The sequence below is a fragment of the Pelophylax lessonae genome (assembly GCF_965119305.1).
Source record: "Pelophylax lessonae genome assembly, chromosome: 8".
In the NCBI taxonomy this organism is placed as follows: domain Eukaryota; kingdom Metazoa; phylum Chordata; class Amphibia; order Anura; family Ranidae; genus Pelophylax; species Pelophylax lessonae.
Window position 1 is genome coordinate 24,073,659 of NC_138775.1, and position 6,589 is coordinate 24,080,247.

The following is a 6,589-nucleotide window of genomic DNA, read 5'->3' on the forward strand; positions in this document are numbered from 1 at the left end:
CTGGAACGCACGCTGCATAACGTGGCTCTTCCCTTCACTGTATATGATATTGCACATTAGTGAAATCAATTTTTTGGCATTTTTAATATGAATAAAACAGTTTTACACTATCAGAGGACTCCTCTGCTCTCTCTTACACCCGGATATATTCGGGATGACCTCAGTGAGTTCAGCATGCCGTCCATTGGGAACATTTGTTTGGGAGAAGTGGAGGTTGATCCAATATCTCCTACCCAGAGGTTCTGGCTCATAAGGAGTGACGCCAAGCGCTTTGAATTTCTTGTCATGTGACAGGAGGACACAGACATCTGGTGAGTGCGGAGCGTTTCCGGGGCACGCGCTTTATGTTAGACTTTATTTCTAATACCTGATATTTTACTAAAAGTGTGCACTTTTATTTACACAGTTGTATATTTTTATATGATATTCATTGGATTTTTTGCACATTTTGGGGCAAAACATCCAATGAATTATATGAAACAGCACCTCCAACATACACGTGTTGGGGGTGCTGTTTTATATATATTGTTGTATATACACTGGTCACATGGTGTCTTATATGCTTTTGATTGGGCCATTGGCCAGGATCAGCTTGACAGCCAGCCAACAACCCTTATAGATGATGCCTGAGGATCGGCATTACCACTATGCAACCTTCAAACCAGTGATGCTTGTCTTTACTATTGGTGAATCCTGAAAATCAGTATGACAATCAGACAACATACAAACAAGTTATTTTTTTATCAGAGAGTAGTTACAGTAACTCCTTGCCCCTGCCCACCTCTGAGCACCGTCCCTTGGTTCCACCCCCTACCCACCTCTGAGCACCGTGCCTTGGTTCCACCCCCTACCCACCTCTGAGAACCGTGCCTTGGTTCCACTCCTTACCCACCTCTGAGCACAGTGCCTTGGTTCCACCCCCTACCCACCTCGGAGCACCGTCCCTTGGTTCCACCCCCTACCCACCTCGGAGCACCGTCCCTTGGTTCCACCCCCTACCCACCTCGGAGCACCGTCCCTTGGTTCCACCCCCTACCCACCTCTGAGTACCGTCCCTTGGTTCCACCCCCCCTACCCACCTCTGAGCACCGTCCCTTGGTTCCACCCCCTACCCACCTCTGAGCACCGTGCCTTGGTTCCACCCCCTACCCACCTCTGAGCACCGTCCCTTGGTTCCACCCCCTACCCACCTCTGAGTACCGTCCCTTGGTTCCACCCCCCCCTACCCACCTCTGAGCACCGTCCCTTGGTTCCACCCCCCCCTACCCACCTCTGAGCACCGTGCCTTGGTTCCACCCCCCTACCCACCTCTGAGCACCGTCCCTTGGTTCCACCCCCTACCCACCTCTGAGCACCGTGCCTTGGTTCCACCCCCCCTACCCACCTCTGAGCACCGTCCCTTGGTTCCACCCCCTACCCACCTCGGAGCACCGTCCCTTGGTTCCACCCCCTACCCACCTCTGAGCACCGTGCCTTGGTTCCACCCCCCTACCCACCTCGGAGCACCGTACCTTGGTTCCACCCCCCTACCCACCTCGGAGCACCGTACCTTGGTTCCACCCCCCTACCCACCTCGGAGCACTGTCCCTTGGTTCCACCCACTTCTGAGCGCCATCCCTTGGTTCCGCCTCTGAGCACCATCCTTTGTTTCCACCCCTTACCCACCTCTGAGCACTGTCCCTTGATCCGCCTCCAAGCACAGTCCCTTGGCTCCACCCCTACCCACCCTTTGAGCACCGTCCCTTGGTTCCACCACTTACCCACCTCTGAGCACTGTGCCTTGGTTCCACCTACCTCCCAATACCATTCCTTCTAGAGAATACAGAGCCAAATAGAATTCTGTTGTGCTAAATAATGTGTATGGACTTTGTTAATAACAAGAAAAGCAGCAAAATAGATTCCCTGCACCCAGCAACTATAGATCCTCAACCCTAGAACCCCCCCCAGCAACAAATATACCTCACCTCAGCAACACTAGATCCACCCCATCAGCAATATACCTCAACCCTGCAACACTAGTAAAACCTCCCAATAACAAAATTCCTCACCCCCACATTAATTACCCAAAGCAACAATAGATCCCCCCCCCAGTGACAATATACCTCAACACAGCAATAACAGACACCCCCAGAAACACTAGACCTGCCCCAGCAACAATACATCCCCCCCCTAGCAACAATATGCCTGACCCCAGCCATAACAGAAACCCCTCAGCAACATTGGACCCCCCCCCCACAATAACACTAAACCCACCCCAGCAACAGTAGACCCCCCCAGCAATAACAGATATCTCCCAGCAACACTGGACCCACCCCAGAAACCATAGATCCCCCACATAACATTATACCCCAACAACAATGGACCGCCAGTTACAAAATACCACCTCAGTGACAATAGATCCAGACCAGCAACAATTGACCAACCCCCCCCCCCCTCCCTCACCATTACCTACCTATAAATAGATTCCCCTATCTATAGATTCCTACCCATCAATAGACCCCCCAGCACCCCCTGCCCAAACTGTGTCCCCCTGAAATAAAAGCCCCAATACAAGCGGATGACTTTGTACTGACATAGATGAAGCCTGGGGATCGCTATGACAGCCAGGCAATCATACTTTTCTCCTAGGACAGGTTAGCAATCTTTATTTGTAATAAAGGTGATCAGTACAGGGACTAATAGGAAGGTAAGGACTGAAGCCTGAGGATGACCATAGAGGTTATAAGTACAGGGACTAATAGGAAGGTAGGTGAGGACTGAACCCTGAGGATGACCATAGAGGTGATCAGTACAGGGACTAATAGGAAGGTAAGGACTGAAGCCTGAGGATGACCATAGAGGTGATCAGTACAGGGACTAATAGGAAGGTAAGGACTGAACTCTGAGGATGACCATAGAGGTGATCAGTACAGGTACTAATAGGAAGGTAGGTGAGGACTGAACCCTGAGGATGACCATAGAGGTGGTCAGTACAGGGACTAATAGGAAGGTAAGGACTGAACTCTGAGGATGACCATAGAGGTGATCAGTACAGGGACTAATAGGAAGGTATGTAAGGACTGAAGTCTGAGGATGACCATAGAGGTGATCAGTACAGGGACTAATAGGAAGGTAGGTAAGGACTGAACCCTGAGGATGACCATAGAGGTGGTCAGTACAGGGACTAATAGGAAGGTAAGGACTGAATCCTGAGGATGACCATAGAGGTGATCAGTACAGGGACTAATAGGAAGGTAGGTAAGGACTGAACCCTGAGGATGACCATAGAGATGATCAGTACAGGGACTAATAGGAAGGTAAGGACTGAACCCTGAGGATGACCATAGAGGTGATCAGTACAGGGACTAATAGGAAGGTAAGGACTGAATCCTGAGGATGACCATAGAGGTGATCAGTACAGGGACTAATAGGAAGGTAGGTGAGGACTGAATCCTGAGGATGACCATAGAGATGATCAGTACAGGGACTAATAGGAAGGTAGGTGAGGACTGAAGCCTGAGGATGACCATAGAGATGATCAGTACAGGGACTAATAGGAAGGTATGTAAGGACCCTTACTACTCTACTACACACAGCCCACTGAGCCCAGCTCTCTCCAGGGCGGCGCGTCCCCTTTAAGTGGACCCAGGGGCCGCCCCGTCTTCTCGCGAGACTTCCCCCCTCAGAGCTCGCGAGGCCGAGCGCCGGGGCCGCGATTGGCTGACGGTCTGTGAATGTAAGATGGCGCCCAGGGAGCTGTGAGGCGAAAATAATCTACCCGACCGAGGAGAAGAATCCGAGCCCCGGGAACCGGCAGGACGGGAGAAGGGAGCGGGGAGCTGAGCCGGGGCCGCCGGGTGTGTGGTGGAGGAGGCGGCGGAGAGAGCCGGGGAGGAGGAGGAGGGGAGACACGCAGCTGTCTCCGGACAACGAGCGAGCGGGGAGGTGAGTGATCCGGGCGGGACCAACCGAGGCCCTCCGCCGTCCCTACACCCTCCATAGACCCGGAGAAAGGAGAACCCCCCTCCCCCCTCTTATGTATTCTCCACACCGCGCGCGCTCCCGGCACTCCCCTGTCACTGCCTTAAGGCGCGCCCCCGCGCATTAGCAGAGAAAACATAGAGAGGGGGGGGCGAAAAGCGCGGGATTCGCCGGCTCGCGACACGTCACACCAGGCGCGTGCCCGCGCAGGCTCGCTCTCCGCGGATTTCCCCGATTTTTCAGGAGATTTTCTTTTTTTTCTGATCCACCTGGTGAAGTGCGCGGCGGATCACGTGACCGCCCGCGGAGGTGCTGGTGGGGAGCGCGCGCCTCTTCTCCGGAGCAGCAGGGCGGGGCCACACAGGGTGAGAAAAGACTGAGCTGGCGGGAGCGCGCGCTGGAAAAAAAAGAAGGGAGGCGGGGAGACGTGGATGCTCATTCACTGATACAGAGGAGGGGGGGGGGGAGGAGTCATGTGATTGTGGATGAGGGGAGGGGCTTCATCTATATATTGTAATGTCAGTAGTGCAGGGCCCTGATTTGATGCTATGTGATGACTGTATTGTGGTGGTCCTCATTGTTTTTACAATCAGATTGTATTGTGTATGGTCAGTCCTACAGCTGATGCTGCGTTAAAGGATGAGTCCACCCTAAAACTAAAATCCCCGCATCTACAGACCTCCACCATCTAATAAAATCCCTGCATCTACAGACCTCCACCATCTAATAAAATCTCCCCATCTACAGACCTCCACCATCTAATAAAATCCCCCCATCTACAGACCTCCACCATCTAATAAAATCCCCCCCATCTACAGACCTCCACCATCTAATAAAATCCCTCCCCATCTACAGACCTCCACCATCTAATAAAATCCCCCCCATCTACAGACCTCCACCATCTAATAAAATCCCCGCATCTACAGACCTCCACCATCTAATATAATCCCCCCCCCCCCCCCATCTACAGACCTCCACCATCTAATAAAATCCCCCCCATCTACAGACCTCCACCATCTAATAAAATCCCCCCATCTACAGACCTCCACCATCTAATAAAATCCCCCCCATCTACAGACCTCCACCATCTAATAAAATCCCCCCCCATCTACAGACCTCCACCATCTAATAAAATCCCCCCATCTACAGACCTCCACCATCTAATAAAATCCCCGCATCTACAGACCTCCACCATCTAATATAATCCCCCCCCCCCCCATCTACAGACCTCCACCATCTAATAAAATCCCCCCCATCTACAGACCTCCACCATCTAATAAAATCCCCGCATCTACAGACCTCCACCATCTAATATAATCCCCCCCCCCCCATCTACAGACCTCCACCATCTAATAAAATCCCCCCCCCCATCTACAGACCTCCACCATCTAATAAAATCCCCCCCATCTACAGACCTCCACCATCTAATAAAATCCCCCCCATCTACAGACCTCCACCATCTAATAAAATCCCCCCATCTACAGACCTCCACCATCTAATAAAATCCCCCCATCTACAGACCTCCACCATCTAATAAAATCCCCCCCCCATCTACAGACCTCCACCATCTAATAAAATCCCCCCCCCATCTACAGACCTCCACCATCTAATAAAATCCCCCCCATCTACAGACCTCCACCATCTAATAAAATCCCCCCATCTACAGACCTCCACCATCTAATAAAATCCCCCCATCTACAGACCTCCACCATCTAATAAAATCCCCCCCCATCTACAGACCTCCACCATCTAATAAAATCCCCCCATCTACAGACCTCCACCATCTAATAAAATCCCCCCATCTACAGACCTCCACCATCTAATAAAATCCCCCCATCTACAGACCTCCACCATCTAATAAAATCCCCCCCCATCTACAGACCTCCACCATCTAATAAAATCCCCCCATCTACAGACCTCCACCATCTAATAAAATCCCCCCATCTACAGACCTCCACCATCTAATAAAATCCCCCCCCCATCTACAGACCTCCACCATCTAATAAAATCCCCGCATCTACAGACCTCCACCATCTAATAAAATCCCCTGCATCTACAGACCTCCACCATCTAATAAAATCCCCCCCATCTACAGACCTCCACCATCTAATAAAATCCCCCCATCTACAGACCTCCACCATCTAATAAAATCCCCCCCATCTACAGACCTCCACCATCTAATAAAATCCCCCCATCTACAGACCTCCACCATCTAATAAAATCCCCCCATCTACAGACCTCCACCATCTAATAAAATCCCCCCATCTACAGACCTCCACCATCTAATAAAATCCCCCCCATCTACAGACCTCCACCATCTAATAAAATCCCCCCCCCCATCTACAGACCTCCACCATCTAATAAAATCCCCCCATCTACAGACCTCCACCATCTAATAAAATCCCCCCCCCATCTACAGACCTCCACCATCTAATAAAATCCCCCCCATCTACAGACCTCCACCATCTAATAAAATCCCCCCCATCTACAGACCTCCACCATCTAATAAAATCCCCCCCATCTACAGACCTCCACCATCTAATAAAATCCCCCCCGCATCTACAGACCTCCACCATCTAATAAATCCCCCCATCTACAGACCTCCACCATCTAAATAAAATCCCCCCCC

The 6,589-nt window shown here is 51.4% G+C and overlaps 1 protein-coding gene across 6 annotated transcripts in view; it reads left to right on the top strand.

The window, feature by feature from the left end:
• The first annotated feature begins 3,686 nt into the window (after positions 1-3,686).
• The window catches only part of QRICH1 (glutamine rich 1), a 99,015-nt gene continuing 96,112 nt past the window's right edge, over positions 3,687-6,589 (top strand). For all 6 annotated transcript variants that reach the window (XM_082265355.1, XM_082265356.1, XM_082265358.1 and 3 more), the window contains exon 1: positions 3,687-3,924. The gene's annotated coding sequence lies outside the window, so the exon portion shown is untranslated. The remainder of the gene's footprint in view (positions 3,925-6,589) is intronic.